At 37.1% G+C, this 21,467-nt stretch overlaps 1 protein-coding gene across 3 annotated transcripts in view; it reads left to right on the top strand.

Annotated features, from left to right (window-relative positions):
• The first annotated feature begins 8,474 nt into the window (after positions 1-8,474).
• The window catches only part of PAFAH1B1 (platelet activating factor acetylhydrolase 1b regulatory subunit 1), a 67,422-nt gene continuing 54,429 nt past the window's right edge, over positions 8,475-21,467 (top strand). For 2 of the 3 annotated variants that reach the window (XM_032457448.1, XM_032457449.1), the window contains exon 1: positions 8,475-8,860. The gene's annotated coding sequence lies outside the window, so the exon portion shown is untranslated. The remainder of the gene's footprint in view (positions 8,861-21,467) is intronic. The other variant, XM_032457450.1, reaches the window with a different exon arrangement.

The following is a 21,467-nucleotide window of genomic DNA, read 5'->3' as shown; positions in this document are numbered from 1 at the left end:
GTGTTTACCACTTCCTTAATGGTGCTATTTGAGTTGTTTATAATTCTTTTTTAAATGTAGGTAATGGGGATTGAAACCAGGACCTCCTGCATGCTAAGCACGTGCTCTATCACTGAGCTATACCGCCCCCTCCCGCAAAATTTTTTTGATATTACAAACAAATGTAACAATGATCATCTTTGTAGAGACACGTTAGTGCATTTGTCCCATTTTTTCATGAGCCTTCTGTTCATCTCCCCTGTCAGAATGCTCCCACTAACCTGTCTGCAATCTTAAAAGATGCATAGGTGTTTAAAACTAACCCAAATTTTACAAGAAAGTAGTTTGGAACAAAATTTTACATACTTTTAAATATATATGCATCAAGAGAGATTATAGGGAAAAGAATATTATTTTGTTTATCTAAGTACTATACACTGTAGTCCAAGAGGAAATAGAAAATTCTGGATATACAACCATAATCGACTTACCTTTAAAAAAGGATAGAGTTAGTGTACAAAATTTTTTTTAATGAAGAAATGAATCTAGTGTGAATTCTGAATACTGTCAAAGATGCACAGTGAGATGATAGACATTTCCTCCTGTTGGTGTCATAAGGCGAAGGCGGTGTCAGTGTGTGCCTCCAAAACCCTATTTCAAACAGGGAAGTCTGTTTTTGTTTGGTCATATGCATACGGGCATTATGTATAATTTTTTTTTTTGGAAAAATAAACTTTGGAAAAAAGAAAAGTATAAAAACCATGATGTCTGGACATAATTTAGCATTAGTGTTTTTTTTCTGGACCATCATTTGGAGACCTGGAATTCATTCCTTCCTTTCCCTGCACAGTCAGTAGTGGAAGGAGGGACAGTAGAAATAGTAAGTGGGAGGGGGAAAGAGGGCGCTATTGAAGGGAGGTGGAAAAGTTCTCTTTGGAAGATGCAAGTTATTGGTTTATGGTCTTTTTTTAAAATTGAAGTACAGTCAATTTACAATGTTGTGTGAGCTTCTGGTATAGAGCATAGTGATTCAGTTGTACTTATGCATATTCCTTTTCATATCCTTTTTCATTATGGGTTATTACAAGCAACTGAATATGGTTCCCTGTGCTATACTGTAGGACCTTGTTGTTTATCTATTTTATATATAGTAGTTATGGTGTTTGGTCTTACACAAAGACAGTATACGCAGCCCCATAGCAAACAGGAAAGACTAGCTATCAAGATATTTAAAACTTTCTAGCCCAGATTATCTCTCCAGTCTTACATCCCATGTATTTCTCCCTTCTTCCCTCTCCAACATGTCACCTACCTCCCATCCCTCTCTCACATTCATGTACACTCCTTTTCAGCAACACCGGAACCACTTCTTGTTTCCAGAACTTGCCTTCCACATTTATAACTCCACATCTTTGCTTAAATCACTCTTTCTACTTGTGTTGCCTTTCCTCCAGACCTGTCCTGTCTAGTATGATAGCCACTAGCCATATGGGCTACTAGACCCTTGAAATGTGGCTAATGCAGATTGAGATACGCTATAAGTGTAACATACACACTGGACTCCAAAGAGTTCTAAGAAAAGACAAAAATTAATTTCACCTCTTTTTACTTTTTCTAATGTGACTACTACAAAATTAAAAAATACAGATCTGGATAAGGACATGTTACCTCAGCATTTGTGAATCCTAGTGTTTTAATCAGATTTATATCAACTTCAGCACATTTTATAGTTATCTTTATTGTAATTCATGAATACATTAGAAACTGATATGGATCTCTTTAAGAAGACATCTAGGTTCTCATGGGCATTAGTTTTCCACTCACTGTTAGAAAATCCAGTTTACTTGAGAATGGTTAAAGAAAAAAAAGGCCAAATATCTTAGTATTATTATGACAAGTTTCCATGTCATAGGAAATCTGAAAGGGTCTCTGGGCCTCCCAGGTCAAGCAACTATACTTTCTTAACAGACCTGCCCACACTCAAGTGTCTTCTGGAATTCCTTATAAATTTCAGTGGGTACCTGGGCAACAGAATATTCTATTACTCTGCTGATTTTTAAGGTGCTGTTCCAGGGTTAAATATTGTGCCCAAACTTGACATTTCCTTTTTTTTTAATTGAAGTATAGTCAGTTACAATGTGTCAATTTGTGATATACAGCATAATGTCCCAGTCATGCATATATATACATGTATTTGTTTTCATATTTTTTTCTTTAAAGGTTATTACAAGATATTGAATATAGTTCCCTGTGCTATACAGAAGAAATTTGTTTTTTATCTATTTTTATATACAATGGTTAACATTTACAAATCTCAAACTCCCAAATTTATCCCTTCCCACCCACCTTCCCTTGGTAACATAAGATTGTTTACTGTGCCTGTGAGTCTGTTTCTGTTTTGTGGATGAATTCATTAGTGTCCTCTTTTTTTCTTTTCTTTTCTTTTAGGTTCCACATATGAGTGATAACATATGGTATTTTTCTTTCTCCTTCTGGCTTACTTCACTTAGAATGATGATTTCCAGGTCCATCCATGTTGCTGCAAATGGCACTATTTTATTCTCTTTTTGTGGCTGAGTAGTATTCCATTGAATAAATATACCACAGCTTCTTTATCCTGTCATCTGCCAATGGACATTTAGGTTGCTTCCATGCCTTGGCTATTGCATATAGTGCTGCTATGAAGGTTGGGGTCTGTGTATCTTTAAATTAGAGTTCCCTCTGTATATATGTCCAAGAGTGGGATTGCTGGATCGTATGGTAAGTCTATTTTTAGTTTTTTGAGGAATCTCCATACTGTTTTCCATAATGGCTGCACCAAACTACATTCCCACCAGCAGTGTAGGAGGATTCCCTTTTCTCACAGTCTCTCCAGCATTTATCGTTTGTGGACTTTTGAATGATGGCCATTCTGACTGGTGTGAGGTGATAGCTCACTGCAGTTTTGATTTACATTTCTCTGCTAATTAGCGATATTGAGCATCTTTTCATGTGCCTATTGGCCATTTGTATATCTTCATTGGAGAATAGCTTGTTTAGGTCTTCTGCTCATTTTTGGATTGGGCTGTTTGGTTTTTTGTTATTAAGTTGTAAAAGCTGTTTATATATTCTGGAAATTAAACCTTTGTCAGTTACATCATTTGCAAATATTTTCTCCCATTCTGTAGGTTGTTGTTTTGTTTTGCTTATGGTTTCCTTTGCTGTGCAAAAGCTTTTAAGTTTAGTTAGGTCCCATTTGTTAATTTTTGCTTATATTTCTATTGCCTGGATAGACTGTCCTAGGAGAACATTGCTAAGATTTATGTCAGAGAATCAAACTTAAAATTTTGAAACTGTCAAGGCTTATCTTTCAAAAATAGTGTAGTACTCACTTTACCAATTCTCTTTGCCAATTAAAAGACCCCAAAGCATTAAGTGTTAACTGCAAAGGAGTTAGGTGATGCTCCTCTTTGCTCCCCAAATCAAGTTATTTGGAATCCCAAGTGAATGCAAGTACCACAAACTTAAGGCAACAGTCCTTCCCGATAAAAGCAATGTCAGTATGTTTTTAAGGAAAATGTGTTCATCAGGACAAATTCTATTTAGTCAAATGAATTATATGATCAGTTCTCTATTTAGCAGAGTTAAACCACTTCCAATTTTTCTATTTTCATTTTTATTTTAATGAAATTATTTTCACTGGGAAGAAGTTACTTTCTTAATAATTTTACAAGTGAAATTTAACTTACTTATCAGAGTTTTTCTTTTAGTCTCTTTTTTATGTTTTCTATTACTGAGTATCCTTTTGTGGCCATAATTTTGACCACATGCAATTTTCCCAGGTCAGACTTTGCAGATGAAAATTTCATTGTGTTAGCCATTGCCACTTACAAACCATTTCTGCTAGTAACATTCATTTAATTGTATAAAAACCAATTGTTTATATTAATTTTTAAATTTATCCATAAGAAATCTGTCGGGAAATCTCAAGTAATTCAGAATAGTTCTATCATCCAAGGTTGCTTAACTGTATTGTTTGTCTAATTTCTCCATATCTTCTTATCACTCCATGGCTTTGGTGAGGCAAAAATCAAAGGGTAAGGTCAAAATATCCTAAGGAGTTACTATTATTCTTTTAGGTGTAATAATAGTATTGTGATTATGTTTTTAAAAAGAGGGTTTTTTTTTTCCTTTTAAAGATAAATACAAAACTATTAATGAGTGAAATGATATGATATTTAGAATGTGCTTCAAGGGGGAAATGAGAGTGTAAGTGAAACAAGACTAACCTTGAGTTTGTAATTGTCAAACCTGTTGATGGTTACATGAGAGTTCATTATATCGTTCTGTTTTTTGTATATATTTGAAATTTTACATATTCAAAAGGTAAAATAATAGACCAATTATCTTTTTAAAGTCCTTAAGATCAAAAGGCAGAGTCAAAATGTGCCCCTTTTTGGTCCTGTTCTTTATCTGCAGCTACTAAAGTAAACTCTAAACTCCCTATTATGGTCTCAAGGCCCTGCACTGATTCCTACCTGTCTCCCTGATCATCTCTCCTGCTACTTTCCTCTCTGGGCTATTCAGGGAATAAAATGTGAATGGTGTCCTTTGGCCCAGTGCAATTAAGAGGCCTCCTTCCTCATCATTTCACTTCATCTGCCTGGACCCTCTTTAATTACCTGGGACACAACAATAATTTCCCTGACGCAGGGCCTTTGTACTTGTTCCTTAATCTGGAATCCCCTGGCTATTCAAGTCTCAGCTTAAATATCACTCAATCCTCAGAAGTGTCTTCTTGGGGGGAGGGTATATCTCAGTGGTAGAGTGTATGCTTAGCATGCACGAGGTCCTGGGTTCAATCCCCAGTACCTCCATTAAAATAAATAAATAAATGAAATAAGAAAATTTGAAAATTATTTTAAAAAATGTCTTCTCTTAGCACCCTCACTTGTGTGGTTCTTCCAAATTTTCTCTGTCTCAGTCCTGTTTTTTGCCTTCATGGCTTTGTCCCTTTTTTTCTGTGTCTTCTACCAGAGTATAAACCCCATGAGCTCAGGGGTTCTGTTTGTTTTGTTCATTGTGTATACTCAGCGCCCAGCACAGGGTCAGGTACTTAGAAGGTACTCAAATAAATATTTGTTGAATGAATGAATAAAAATTCTAGCCATTTAAAAAAGTCTGCTTTAAATCACCTCCTTCATAAAGCCTTGAGTCCTCTAGGTGAGAATTAGTCTTTTACTCTACTAGGGGTACAAACAGGCATAAGGGGAAAGAAAGCTTGTTTTACTCTTTGTCTGGTCTACTGTGGTGACATCTAGAATGAATCTGATACATCCTTTTGTATTCTTTATGTTAGCACTTTACAAATTATTTATATATATATATATATATATATATATATATATATATATATATATGGTTTAAGGTTTCAGATTACAAAGTGCTGCTTCTAAATATTTCTCTTTTTATTGATTTGTTTTGGCTTTTTTTATTGAAGTATAGTTGATTTACTACGTTTCAGGTGTACAGCTAAATATTTCTTCTATATCCAGACTGAGAGTTTCACCTCTTTTAATAATCTTTAATCTGCTTCTATGGCCTCCCAGTGTTCATGACACATGAGCGTGTCATGATGCTGAGATGAAGAATGACTGGTTTAGTTGGATTTGCCCTCATTGACATGTCTATGCTGTGTGGAAATGAAGGTACACAAATTAAAGTAGCTAAAATCTCCTGGAGCGAGTCTCTTGCCAGTTGGGTCATGGTTTTCTTTCAAATGGGACATTGATACACATAACTTGTATGTCTGAGAGCTACCTCCTCACCATTTGCTAATTGCTTTCTATCAAGTCCGCACGTATAACAGTGTATAAATGGGATAGTTTCATTCTCAAAATAATGGTTTAACATTTGTGCTTATTTGTAAACAGATTTTTGCTCTGGAGCTACTTACAGAAGACATTTTGTCCTCTCGCCAACAGCAGTATTTTTAGAGCATTTCTTCCAGTCAGTTTATTTGCAGTATTGTTTAAACTAACAGTAATTTCACTGCAACAACTGAAACAAATGTTTCCATTCGAAAATGTGGGCTGGAAAAAATAAAGATTTGCAATTCAAATGAACGGGGAAGACTGTTAGATTGTGGTAAGTAAAATGGATGTTTATGCTTAATTTTTTTCAAGAAACATCATCCAAAATATTCATTATTAAGTGTTTCCTGGATGGATATAGGAGGTTCTGTATAAGCCCTTATGAATTAAGATTGATAGCATAGATGTCCTGATTCTCCATTCTCAATAGACAAGTGTTTATTAAGATGGATCTATCATTTTAGCAACTGAAAAGAAAGTGTACAGAATCATAACACATCACTCCATACCAAGTTAAGCACATAGCACAATTTTATTTCTTTTCAGAAGAATTATAATCCAGGGAGAAAGTTTTTATGCATTCCTCCCAAGGGAGTCTATTGTTTTTTGAAATATTGCTAGAGAAATAAAACCTGATCTCAAGTTAATTCATAATTACATGCTACAGATTTGCTTTGTTTTGTTTGGGGGGAGGTAATCAAGTTTATTTATTTATTTTGAATGGAAGTACTGGAGATTGAACCCAGGACCTTGTGCATGCTAAGCATATACTCTACCACTGAGCTATAACCTCCCCATGACGTGCTACAGATTTTAAAGTATTCTGACTACCTGAGTCTGTGAGCTCAAGCCTAATGGGGGTTAGTGCTACCTATGTGTATTAAATCAGTGTATTTGTATTGTATTTGTATTAAATCAGTGTTTATCTATGTGATTCTGATTTCTGGGCAATTTTGTTCCCTTTTAGAATATTCATTTGAGGAATAAAGAACTGATTTACTCAGCTGATTAAATATTAATAGTGTGATATCAGGCAATAATAAATATTTTAAAAGGTAAAAATGAACCAAAGGTGAATTCTTCAACAAGGGGTGTTAATTCATTTCATGTTTATTGACTGTTACTGAACGTGGCACAGACCAAACCTCTGTGTCTCATCTTGTTGCCCTTATCCAGCCAGAGAATCCCAGAACTGTGAACCTGGCAGTCATTCCAGAGACCACTTGATTTTCTTCCCTACCTTCATGAAAGAGAGAACCCAAGCACTCCAGCTAATTAGCTTGTGTTTCTCTTGAACACCTCCAGGGATAGAGACTTCTAACCTTTCTTGATAGGTTACTTGTTTTGGTATCAAGCCACAGGAATAGTTATGTGAGTTACCTATGACTCCCATGTATCCAGTATATGGACTACTACGGCCATATATTGTGCACATGCAGCACTTCCTCTCTAACTCTCACAAAGGCGTTACAAGTCAGTTATTTATTAGCTCTATTTTACAGAGAAACTGAGGCCAGAGAGAGTAATTTAGCAAAGTCACACTCATAAGTGGCTGATCCAGGATTCACACTCAAGTTCTCTCTCATTAGCCCAGTTGCTTCTCAAAGGCATTATATGTATTTACCTACATAAAGGAAAGCAATAAAATCAATAAACACAAGACTAAACCTACGTTTCAGGAAAAGAATTCCCTTGGACAATACAAATTAATGATGAGATAATCACACGAGTTAACTCTTACTAAAAAATATTCCATATTGAATAATTCAGAACCTCAAACCTGGCCTCTTTTAAATCAAATGTCTCTGTGTGGAATACACTGACTACAAATCCCCAAGACTTGTCTGATGTATTTCAAGTCATAAATTAGCAAAGACAGACAGACAGACAGACAGACAGACACACACACACACACACACACACACACACACACACACACACACCTTGTAGGGATAAAGTTCCAGGTCTTTCTTTGGGCATTAGTTTCAGAGTCGCAGATTGTGTGTGTGTGTGCGCGCGCGCGCGTTATGTGTGACTAAGGAATAGAATAGCTGAATCACACCTAAAAGTGAATCCTCCCAATTAAAAATCTATCATAAAAATGAAGACAATTAGGCATTCCATCAGCCTTTCAACCACACCAGCTATTCTCCCCAAGCCAACCCAACCAACTCCTCTCTCCTTCCCCCGACCCCCGGGAAATAAACTCGAAGGTTGGAAGTGGAAGAGGCGACAGCCTGGCCCAGAATCCATGGTGCCAGCTGGTCCCTGCTGTTGGTCGCGAGAAGCGGGGAGAGCGCCGTTTGGGGGCAAGAGCACGGCGGGGAGGTGAAGAGAGCCGGAGTTCTTGAGAGGCCAGAAAAGTCAGACGAGAGGCTAGGAAAAGGGAATGGGGAGCCTCTTCCCAGGTTACAGAGGCGTGCGGAGAGCGAGAAGCGCCTTGGGGCGCAAACTAGCCCGGCGACCCTTCGGTACCGCCAAACCGCACCAGCCGCACGCCCACTAAGCGGAAGGCACCACGGCTCAGGGCCCGGCCCAGGCTGGCGCATGCGCCGCAGTCCCTCCTCCGCTCCCGGCCCCCTCCCTTCCCTCTTCCCCGCGGGTCTGGGGCGGCGGCGGCGGCGGCGGCGGCGGCGCGGTGACGTCAGGGCGTTGGGGCAGCTCCTGTGACAGACGGAGCTGGAGCGGCGGGGCGGCGGCGGAGTCCGGCAGCCGAGATAGCGAGTGAGCGAGCGAACGAGCAGCGACCCCGGGGTCCAGGGAGCGAGAAGGAGAAGGAGGGGAGCGCTTGGGCGCGAGCGAGAGAAACCGCGAGCTCTGGGCTTGAGCTCGAGCCCCGGAACGGCTGAGGAGCCCTCCCGCTCCCCTCCCCTCCCCCTCCCCGGGACCGGGCCCAGCGCGCCATCCTCCCCCTCCCTCCTTCCCTCCCTCCCTCCTTCCTCCCTTCCCTCTCCCTCTCCCCCTCCCCCGCCGGTGGATGGGAGTGAAGGAAGGAAGAGGCCCTGCGGAGGCGGCGGTGCAGCGCTCCGGTAAGGCGGCGAGGGTCTGCGCCCTGTCCTCTGTCTTCTCCACCGCGCTCGGGCAGCTGCGGGCCGGGCCCGGCGGCCTGACGATGTGGCTGCGCCGGTCCCCTCCCTCCCATTCTCCCCTCCCCCTGCCGCCGCCTCCTCCTTCTTCTTCTCTCCTCGCTCTCAAAATGGCGGCCGCGACGGCCGTTGAGTGAGAGGCGCGAGAGGAGGGGGGACAGGCCGGGGAGGGCGCTGCCCTCGCTCCCCTCCTCCCCGGCCCGGGTTTGAGGGGTGCCAGGGCCGCCGCGACTCCACCCGCGGCCGTCCTCGGGAAGGGATCGCCCTCCTCCCTCGGTGACTAGGCAAGAAAAGTATTCTTCGGTAGGAAGGGCGTGGAGAGTAGGTCGCTGTCTGATCTTGGGGATAGGGTTCGGGCCTCCGCTCTCCGGCTGCGGAAGGCGAGCTTCGCAGTCCCCACCCCACCCGCGGTTGACGCTCAGGGACCGGGCTCAGCCTAGAGCCATCTCGGCACCCATAGGCCTTCAGGCTTTCTGTCCCCCACCTGTCCTTAGGATGGGGTTGACCTGAGAATGATGGCCCAACCCTTCCCTGGCTTCTCTTTGCGGTGGTCCAGCCTCTGCACCCACTAAGGAGGCGCGGCCCGAACCACCGAACCATCCGCAGCGCCCACCCACCAAATCAGGCAGGATTTTCTTTCTGCCACCGGCTCCTTAAACGGGAGTTGCCTTTTGACGTTGTAACACTGAGCTTCGAGGCCCTTAGCCTTTCTCCTTCATCTAATTTAATCTCCCCACTCATTTAGGAAACGCAGTGCTTTCCTTAACCTCCCAGGTGAGAAAATGTCTTTGAGGTGGTGGGCAAATTTTAACTCCACTTCTCTAAACAGAAGAGTGGAGAGGAGGAGAAGGTTTTTCAGTGTCTGAAATGAGAGAGCGAGGTGCCTTGGCTTTATTTGTTATCCTGCTTGTCTTCGGTGACTTAGCAAGAAACTCCTTGGGAGGAGGGCAGGAGATTTTCTTTGGGGGTTGGGGTTTGGATCCAATTTATATCAATCCTTGGTTAAGAGATTGTGCTTTGGAAGGGAAGAACCAGATTTGTGGTCTCCTTCTCAATGGGCGATGTCATGCCAAGGTCCCCTCCTCCCCCTTTGCTTAAGAGGCAACCGGGAGAGAATAAAGATATTAGTGTTATTCCGACCTCTCCTTTAACACACAGTCTTTGAAATTCATAACGTTTTAAAGGCTAAACAAAAAAACTGTGCCATTTTTGGTAATTCTGTTTTTGTTGAAAGGTGAGTTGTTTTGTGTTAATTCCATTTTGAGGCTAGGGCGGAGGAGACAGTGCTTGGGCCTTTCATACCAGAAATGTCATCCCTCCCCTTTTGCCAGGGTAGTATTTGCTTGAATTTTCTTTTTCCTTTTCTTTCTTTCTTTTTTATTTTTTTGGGGGTGGGGTGCAGCAGGGTTTGATTGCTGCAGGATCCAGTCATTTAATCAGGAAAATTTCCTGCTTTGGTATGTTGGTAGTGATACGATGTTGAATATATTAAAAGATTTCACTTAAAAAATTCTGATTTGGGTCTAAGGCATTAACTACCTTTTAATCTCTCATGGGTATCTTTCAGGACATAGTTTTGCAGAATAATTGGCAGTTGCAAATTGCAGTTTTTATTAAGGCAGAAGAGTAATCTGTATTTAGGGTGATTTATTCTTTCTTGTTCTCTTATAAATGATCATTGTTTGTATTGTTCACAAGGGGAGGATCTCCTAAAACAAATATGAAGTGTTATTTTTATAAATCAGAGAATGGAACCCAATTTTTCACAAAATATTTTTGTATATATTGATTTTGATGTAGCTAGCCTATTTCGGTGCCTCTCCTCCACCTCCGTTTTAAAAAATGGGCTAATATTTGTGGATGCTGTGAACAGCCATTGAGCCGAAGAGACTGGGTGGAGTAAGAGCAGAAGCTGTGAAATGCTAGATTGCCCTTTCACAGCGTTTTTCTCTTGCTTATGTTTTGTTAGGTTATTTGATGCTAATTGGTGCTACAACAAAGGCATTTCTCTGTAGTAAATCTTAAAACCTCGTGTTTTTAGTTTCCACCTTTTTTGCAAGGTGGGTATTGAAATGATTGGGATAAAAAGCAATGTCCCTGCCCTAAGCAGATACTTACTGTCATACACATCCTTCTTAATTTTTTTTTAATCGTTTTAGTCAAGTAAGTATAAATTAATGAATGCCAGAAATATTTGGCAAGAAATAGTAGAAATATTGCAAAACTCTAATAAGGACATTACAGATGTTTTCTTTAACTTTAGTTTGCATTAGACAGTAAATATGTGATTTTTAAATAATGAACATCAAAGTGAGTAAGAAAGGATAAGATAATTTGTTAAATGCTTTTTATATAGACCTTTTCTCTTGTGTTGTCCCTTGAAAGAGACCTTTTAGTAGGATACTAATATAAGAGAGGGTATGTCACTCTTATGTCTTGTATCAGCATTCATGTGAATAGATGCCCTCAGAAAAACATCAGATTCATGTGGTAAATGATGAGTCTGATGACTTTTTGTCAATGTATGATATGTTTTTACATTTCTGTTATTTTTAATGTGATTAAAAAGTAGAATGGTTCATATGGTGAGGAATGAGGTTAGGAATGATAATCCACTGTGCTAGGTATCTGACATATCCCCATCCCTAGTATTTGTAGCTATAAAAGTACACTAAGAGCCATGATTTTTCCGTAGATTATTAGTTGATTAGGAGTTTAAAATAATTTGACTTAAGCTAAGAGAGCTTTTAGTTCCAAATGTGTATCTGTGTATGTGTCTGATACATATGGTGGAATCTTTTGCTTAATTTGGAGATCAATTTTTAAAATTCTTCATAATCATATATTTATGAAACTTCTAATGAGATTGGGATGGGATGTATTCACTTTTTAGTAGAATTACTTGGTATCTGTTTTTCCAGATGCAGTTACTCCAGTATGTAGAAGATTTAGAGATGTTTCTAGAAGGGAAAAATCAGTATCGTAATTTTTGGTTTTCCAGCTAGACTGTCCATGTTTCATTGTCTGTATTTTTTCAATGTAAATGTTTCTCTCTTATGCAATAAATAATGCTATGTATATGACTTTACCTTATGGCTCATATTTTCAGTGTCCAAGAAAAAAATAGGACCTTAACTTTTTGTTTACATGTGATTCATACTATTCACAATTTGTCGTCTTAATAGATAAGCCATAGAAACTATGGAAATTGTCAGCATTAGGATGGAGATATCTCAAAAAACAAACCCAAAGCAAAATCTTAGGGCAATCAAAGTGAATTTTCCAATTCTTCCCATTGAGTTTTAAAGCAGTGTGTCATTCACTCTTTTGCCAAAGGGACTTGAGGCTCAGTTGGTTTTAAACCATCCCTGCCATGTCTGCTGTGGTCCTTTTTTTTTTTTTTTTTACTTCCCTGTGAGTTTCTGTTGTGAAAATATTTAATTATGACAGGTAATCTGTTTGCATACACTTTGGAAAGAGAGAAATTAAGTTTAAAGTGGGAATTTTTTGCCACTTTACAACTATTTTTTTTAACTTAGGTTGCTCTATTTAAAGTAAAACTAGTGGTATATGACTTCTGAAAAGATGAAGCAACCTTTTCTGCTGAAGATACTTAACTGTAATGTGAACCCTAGTTGCTGAAGGCCAAATGCTTTGAGAAATCTGTATTTCATGAAGAAAGATGCTTAATAGTTAACTGCAGTGAAGGCTTTTTGAATTGTTTTAACTTTGTTGCTGGTTTGATATGACACTTTGGCTAGTCATTTAAGTGGAACCTTAGTTTTAACTTTTGCTGTGTGTATAATTTTTACTCTTGCCATAGCAGTTAAAAATTTTAATTGATATTTGTGAAATGCTTTATAGTCAGTCATTGGATCCAAGTATCATAAGGGCTTATTATTTTGATTTATTGTTTTTGCTTTAAAAGAAGGTGGCTTTTAGTTGAAACTTACCTAGTTAGGATTGATCTGTGATTTGTTAAGGATACTTCTGGAACAGTATCCTTTAAAGTTATTGTCATTTAACATCGTTGCAAACATTTCCCTAGAACTTTGTAAATATATTGAACGTGGCATTTCATTTATTCTGTCAGCTAAGAATGGCATTTTTACGGATATGAGAACTAAAATTCAGAAAATTTCTTTTCCTAAGGTCACAGGTTAGTAGCTAGAATGAGGTCAATATTGTAGTCACTGAACCATTTGGGTTATTTCCTTGCATGATCAAACAATCATTCCTTTCTCTTTTGACAAAATGGACTTTTCTTATGTTTGTTAATTTATTTTTGTAAAATGGTGAAAACTGGTGGCATTTTTTGCCTGCATCATTAAAATTGGCACTTATTAACATGATCTTGTATTGTTAACTATTTTACTTGTATAAGGCATTTGAGTAGGGACTCCCAGAAAATACCTAATACTGTTTTATAGTAGTATTAATAAGTAAATACTTGCTGCATGCATACGGGTAGTATTGATAATTAAATATTAGTAAATTAATATTAAATATTAAATTAATATTTCAATAAATACTTCTTGCATTTGATTGAATACAGGGTTATTTGAAAGGAAATGCTATCCTATAGTTCTTTGTAATGGCTAACTTCCAGTGATCTCTTGGGAATTAAGGTGAAGGAGGGAAAAGTGTTCACACTTCCTTTACAGAGATTTTATGTTGTCGCAGGCACAGGGTCATACTTCTGACATAGTTGTACCAGGACTACAAAACTCTCACCTGTAAGAAGTGAATTAACCTGACTGGACAAATTACATTTGCATTTTGTAATTATCTGCTCTTTGCATTTTGATTATCTGCTCCTTGAGCTCTTATGTGTTGACAAGAATCATTGACAGCTGAGGCTGTTAAGAAATTTTCTAATGAAAAAAAATATGAAAACAAACATGTATGTATATGTAAGACTGAAACCTTATGCTGTACACCAGAAATCGACACATTGTAAACTATTTCAATTAAAAAATTTACAAGTAAATTTAAGAAAGGAACTTTTTGAGAGACTATGTTTTGATAACTGAAATTAAGAATCTGGGAAATTAAGGATTTTAATTTTTGAAAGCTTACATTATTAAAATTTTGCATGTTGATTAATCCACATTTAATCTATGGCAAAGATGAAAGGATATGTTCTTTGATAATTGCCTTTTATATGCATAAGGCATATATTTTGTCTATTTTTCCCTTCCATATTTCTTTATTTTATCAAAAATATTCTGACTGCAAAAGAAGGGAAAGTAAAGAGTCATTTGTATTGATTATTTGGTTTTTTCGTTAACTTAATTTTTACCCCTATTATCTTTATTGAAATATAACTGGCATATAACATTGTATTAGTTTTAAGTGTACAACATAATGATTTGATATATGTATGTATTGCAAAATGATTACCACAATAAGTTTAGTTAACAATCATCACCACTCTTAGGTACAATTGTCAAACTTTTAAGGTCTCTTCCTTAGCAGATTTCAGGTATTACAATACAGTATTGCTAACTATAGTCACTTTGCTGTACATTACAGCCACAAGACTTATTTATCTTGTAACTGGAAGTTTGTACCTTTGACCATGTTCGCTCATATCCCCATCCTCCCACCTCTACTCCCACTCCCTACTTCTGGCAACTGCCAATCTGTTCTCTGTATCTATGAGTTGAGTTGTTTTTTTTTTTTTTGTTTATATTCCACATGTAAGTTTGAGATCAAACAGTATTTGTCTCTCTATCTGACTATTTCACTTAGCAGAATGCCCTCAGTGTCCATTTGTGTTGTCATAAATGGCAATATTTCATTCTTTTTTATAGCTAAATAATATTTCATTATAATATATATAGCACATCTTCTTTATCAGTTCATTTATCAATGGACTTAGGTGGTTTCCAGGTTCTTAGCTGTTATAAGTAATGCTGTAGTGAACATGGAGATTCAGATGTCTTTTCAAGTTAGTATTTTCATTTCCTTTAGATATATACCCAGAAGTGGAGTTGCTGAATCATTTGGTGGTTCTATTTTTAATTTTGGGGGGAACCTCCATATTGTTTTCCAAAATCACTGCATTCTGATCAGTGCACAGGGGTTCATTTTCTCCACGTACTTGCCAACACTTGTTTTTTCTCGTCATTTTGATAATAGCTGTCTTAACAGGTATGAGGTCATTGTGGTTTTGATTCACATTTCCCTGATGATTAAGGATGTTAAGCACCTTTTCCTGTATCTTTTGGGTGTTTGTATGTCTTCTTCCCTGTTATCTTTTTTTTTTTCTAATGGTGTTTCTATTTCATTTTTTTTATTAGGGTAACTTACATTTTAAGGGTAGGAGAAAGCTATACATTTAGCATTATCAGAGAAAATTAATGAAGCTGTTGGCTAAAACCATATATGAATATTTTAGATTCTAATCCTGACTTCACAATTTATCAGTTATGAGCCTTGAGCAGTAGCCTCAGTTTCCTTATTTATAAATGGATGATGTTGAAAGTGCTTAACTGATAGGGTGGTTGCTCTTACTGAATGATACAAGGCCTGTAGATCCTTCGTAGATGTTTTTTATTGTTAGAGACTTTTTTAAGGAAGAGAATTAACATACAGTTTAATCATTATAAATAAGCAGTCATTAATATGTTAATATAGTTCTCAGAGTTTTAAGTATATTTCTTAAGAATTAGTTCTGGGGATTCTTTCCCATTTGATATCTATTATGTGTATCTGAAACCAGTGATGGCTTCAATGTCTCTTAGTAGGCAAGAAGTGCTATATAAATCAATGCCAAATGGAAAAATTCAGTTTTTTAATATAAAATTATGTTGCTAATAAATATTTAAACTGTGAAGTACATTTATGTCTTTATTTTAACAAACAAAAATTTTGTTTGTAATTTTAAATATTAATTTAAATCCACATTTTTCCCATTTTTCTTTTTAAATAAACTTTATTTTGGAAAAATTTTGGATTTGTAGACAAGTTGTAAAGATAGTGCAGAGAGTTCTTGTATATATCCTGCACCCAATTTTCCCTATTGTTACCATCTTACATTTCTGTGGTACATTTGTCTATCTTGGTATTTACTATTAGCTAAACTCCAGGCTTTATTTGGATTTCACTGGGTTTTCTATTCCATTCCATTTCCTCTTTCTGTTCCAGATTTAAGCCAGGGTACCACATTGCGTTTGGTTTTCATGTCTCCTCAGTCTCCTTGGTGTGTGACAGTTTCTCAGTCTTTCCTTGTTTTTTCATGATCTTGACAATCTTTGAGTAGCCCAAAGTCAGGTATCCTGTAAAATGTCCCCCAAACTGGTTTTTAATTTTTTTCCATAATTAGATGATTTATGGGTTTTGGGGGCAAAAATTACCACAGAGGTGAAGTGCACTTCTCATCACATCATGTCAGAGGCTTCATGATTCCTACAAAACATCAATGGTCATGCTAACTTTCATCACTTGGTTAATGTAGTGTTTGCCAATTTTCTTGGAAAATTATTATACTTCCTTTCTCTTACTTTTATCCTTTGGAAGTGAGTCAAGTTCCACGTCCTGGAGGAGGGGATGTGGTCTGTTTATATATGTTATTTGGAATTCTTTTGTAAGGCAGATTTGCCTCCTCTCCTCCACTTATTAAAACAAATTTACATCTTTATTTTAACTATCAGGAAAATTTTGTTTAGAATTTTTAATATTATTATTTAAATAACCCCCAATTTCCCTCATTAAAAAGAATAAAATATTTAAACAATAGTTTGGAGAATAAAGATCACAGAAACTCTTTGAAGAAGCTACATTTGAGTGAATTATATATTCCTCTAGAAATTACTCTGAGAATAAAATTCAGTGTTGGGATTTAGAGAAGAGGTGTGCATTTTGGGGCTCCTTTAGTGAGAGACTGCTGTTATCTGAGAAGCAAAGCAAATAGAGTATCTTATTCATTGGTTCTATGCTAGTATTTGAATCCTTGTTCTTTTTCCTCAAAAAAATTTTAAGTCCTGCAGCAGGAAACAAAATATTTTTGAGTGATTGGACTCTTATTTTAAAACCAAAACTGGTGGATCTATGTCCTGAAAGATACTTATTTTACATTAAGGAGAATTTATAATTTAAGATCAAGATAATTCTTGAGAATTGCATTTATTACAGTTCTTGCAGTTTTATATCTTGCCTTTCTGTTGTATCACTTGTACAGAGAATCTTGTAGGGCTTCTGCTTTTAAAAAAATTATTCAACAATATTACATATTTTTGTTTCTCTTCAAAATTTTCACTAATTTTTCTGTCCAGCAAACATTTATTTAGATATATTGCATTCCAAGCATTGGGGATACAAGCATGATTGTCAGCCCTTGCCCTCAAAGATCTTAAAATTTATAAACATATTTAACATTGCAAAGGTAGTGCAATAATCAAAATACGTACTTGGTGAGATGAGGGCCCAAAGTTTTCAGGGAGGTCTTCACAAAGATGTTAAACATTTTTGAAGAAATCTTATTACTTTGTTTGGGGAATAGTTTGTACCAAAATCTCATAAGTACACCTTGGTTGGTGAGGAAGTTCCATGTAGTTTAGTATGGCTGGAGTGATAGGTGAGTATAGAGTGAGTACATTGTCATGATCTGGCCTGTAAAGCAGGGTTGCACATGGGCCATCTTCATCAGATGTAGATTTTTACCTGTTAAAAATACAAATTTCCAGGCTCTATCTTATAGACTTATGCAATAAAAATTCCCTGGTTGGGGGGCACCTGGGATAGCTGCATTATCAATAAGCTCCCTAGATGATTGTTTTTGAGAACTACTGTTTTTGCCCTTGAGGTGCCAGAGGATGATTTTAAGTTATGATAAGTGACATCACTAGATTTCTTTTTTAAAAAGGCAGCTGTCAGCATTGTGGAAGATGTAGCTGTGGAGTGGGTGAAAGGAGATAGCCCTGTGGAAACTATTTAAGTGGCAATGCAGGTTGAAAGAATGGATTTGAGAGAGACTGAATATGTATAATTGATAACCAGTTTGATACAGGAAGTGAGAGAAATGAGGAAAGTGAGGAATTGAGGTATTTTTTGTTTTAGTTTGGGCTGTTGAGCAAAGTGTAAATGAACACTGCTAAAACACTTAAAGCAATGACTAGCATATAGTAAGTGCTAGTTAAATATTTGTTAAATAAAAAATAGGGAACCAGTGAAGGGTTATTTTTAAGTAAAGAAGGGATTGGGTTAGATTATATTTTAAATAGATGATTCTGGGGCTGAGTAGAAGATAGGTATTACTAGGCCAAGACTATATTTACGAGGACATTTTGAAATTAGTCCAGGTGAGAGATGATGGTGTGAACTGTGTTATTAGTGGTAAGGGTAGACAGAGAATTGAGGCAGTAAACTTGGCAGATCCACGTAATTGATTGCATATAGAAGAAAGAAGAGTCAGGGTTGACTCCCACATAAGATATTCTTGCTGGGGAGTAGGTATAGTGCATGCTTAGCTTGCACGAGGTCCTGGGTTCAGTCCCCACTACATCCATTAAAACAAACAAAAAGATGTTATTTCTAACATTTTTAAAGCAATATCCTTTTTTTAAAAATTGAAATATAGTCAGTTACAATGTGTCAGTTTCTGGTGTACAGCACAATACTTCAGTCATATAGGAACATGTATTCTTTTTCACCATAAGTTACTGTAAGATACTGAATAAAGTTCCCTGTGTTATACAATATAAACTTGTTGTTTATCTATTATATATATATATTAGTTAGTTTCTACAAATCTTGAACTCCATTTTATTCCTTCCCACCCTCTCCCCTCCAACCATAAGTTTGTTTTATCTGTGAGTCTGTTTCTGTTTTGTAAATAAGTTCATTTGTCTTTTTTTTTTTTTTTTTAGATTCCACATATGAGTGATATCATATGGTATTTTTCTATCTCTTTCTGGCTTACTTCATTCAGAATGATGATCTCTAGGTATATCTATGTTCCTGCAAATAGCACTATGTTACTCTTTTTTTATGACTGAGTAGTATTCCATTGAATAAATATACCACAGCTTCTTTATCTAGTCATTTGTCAATGGACATTTAGGTGGCTTCCATGTCTTGGCTATTGTAAATAGTGCTGCTATGAACATTGGGGCGCATGTATCTTTTCAAATTAGAGTTCCTCCGGATATATGCCCAGGAGTAGGATTGCTGGATCATATGATAAGTCTATTTTTAGTTTTTTGAGGAATCTCCATACTGTTTTCCATAATGGCTGCACCACACTACATTCCCACCAGCAGTGTAGGAGGATTCCCTTTTCTCCACAGTTACTCCAGCATTTATCATTTGTGGACTTTTGAATGATGGCCATTCTGACTGGTGTGAGGTAATAGCTCATTGTAGTTTTGATTTGCATTCCTCTGATAACTAGCATTATTGAACATTTTTTCATGTGCCTGTTGGCCATTTGTACATCTTCATTGGAGAATTGCTTGTTTAAGTCGTATGCCCATTTTTGGATTGGGCTGGGGTTTTTTTGTTATTAAGTTGTATGAGCTGTTTACATATTCTGGAAATTAAACCTTTGTCAGTCTCACCATTTGCGAATATTTTCTCCCGTTCCATAGGTTGTCATTTTGTTTTACTTATGGTTTCCTTTGCTTTGCAGAAGCTTGTAAGTTTAATCAGGTCCCATTTGTTAATTTTTGCTTTTATTTCTATTGCCTGGATAGACTGCCCTAGGAGAACATTGCTAAGATTTATGTCAGAGAATGTTTTGCCTATGTTTTCTCCTAGGAGGTTTATAGTGTCTTGTCTTATATTTAAATGTTTAAGCCACTTTAAGTTTATTTTTGTGTATGGTATTAGAACCTGTGTATGGTTCTAACTTCTTTGATTTACATGCTGCTGTCCAGTTTTCCTGATACCACTTGCTGAAAGGACTGTCTTTTCTCCATTGTATATTCTTGCCTCCTTTGTCAAAGTTTAATTGACCGTAGGTCTGTGGGTTTATTTCTGGGCTTTCTATTCTGTTCCATTGATCGATGTATCTGTTTTTATGCCAATACCACACTGTTTGATTACTGTAGCGCTAATGCAATATCCTTTTAAAGTACTTTGGATCTTAGCTGTCCTCTATGCTAGTGATATTTGAGGCTTTGGAGGTATATTATATTACTTCCATAAAAAATGAGAACTAATGGCCTGAGATAGTTTTTAATTTCTCTAAATATGTAGGCTTATATATTTTTCTTAGTAGGTGGAGAGAAATTTCTCTCTAAACATAATACACTATTGTGTGGAAAACTCATTTAGCCCAAGTCCAAAGAGCTAGAAAGCTTAAATAATGATTTTATTATGTTGTTTTTATGTTATATCTTTATGTTAAGGCTTGAGATTTTATGTATATATATTTCCCTATTTCTAGATTAGTCAAATTTTAAGAATATTTTTTCTCCCATTCAGTGTTATTAAAGGGTGAGGGGAAACTTGCTTGAAATTAGAAGTTTCTTTAATTTGAATTTCCTCTAGATTCGTAATGAAATAATTAAATGGGTAGAAAATTCAGTGTCCTTGTAGTATTTTAAGTCTGGATCCTGGGGGGGAGGGTATAGCTCAAGTGGTAGAGTGCATGCTTAGCATTCATGAGGTCCTGGGTTCAATCCCCAGTACCTCCTCTAAAAATGAATAAATAAGCAAACTTGATTTCCACCACCCCCCCCCCCCCAAAAATCTGGATCTTGGATTGTGTGGTGTACATTGTGTATGATATCCGTCACTTAGGCTGTTCCAGGGCTCATTAAATCTCCCCTCTAAAGACAGCTGAGAAAGATGATACTTAAAGTAAATATTGAATGAATAATTGGAGTGGACATGGGGGAAGGTCATTTTAGGTATAGAGAACAGCACCATACACAGGTACAAAAGCATGAAAAACTTATGTGTATGCTGGAAAGTAGTTTGGCAGAGGTGATTGTAGGGCACATGTGAATATGAGACTGGAAAAATATGTATGAGCCAGATTGTTAGAATTTATAAATTCTGTGTAGTTTGCAGGCAATTTGGATGACACAATTTCAAGCAAAAGTGAGCATTATGATCAGATGTATAAGTAGGTTGTTCATGTAGGTGTCAGTGAGGAATATGGATTGGAGTTGGAAGGTCACTTAGGCTTTTTTAGGAAAGAATTAGTGCTTGAAATAAGATAGTGACAAGAAAAGTTGCTGACTGGAGAAAGCTTTAGGAGGTAGAATTGTGAATGAGTAGTGTGTGATGGGCAGAGGGAAGTATCAGAAGACATCTCAGATTTGTGGAATTGAGAAACTGGGTGTCATTAGCCATTTGTAGTAGAGTAAGAGGAGGAATTATGTGGGATATTACATAGAGCAGCCAGATTAATTTTCCTGAACCACAGTTCTCAAGTCACTTTCTTGCCAAAAACCCAGTGCTGGCTTTTTACTGTATTTATTCAGCCTGGTATATGAAAATGCAAAGGGCACATTGCTAGAAACATGGTATTTAATAGATGTTAGTTTAATCCTAAATTGGCACACAAGGACTTTTCTTTTGTGTCCTGGCTCACCTT

Source organism: Camelus ferus, chromosome 16 (genome assembly GCF_009834535.1).
Source record: "Camelus ferus isolate YT-003-E chromosome 16, BCGSAC_Cfer_1.0, whole genome shotgun sequence".
In the NCBI taxonomy this organism is placed as follows: Eukaryota; Metazoa; Chordata; class Mammalia; order Artiodactyla; family Camelidae; genus Camelus; species Camelus ferus.
Note: the sequence above shows the minus strand (reverse complement) of the source record. Positions and strands in the feature narration are given on the sequence as shown.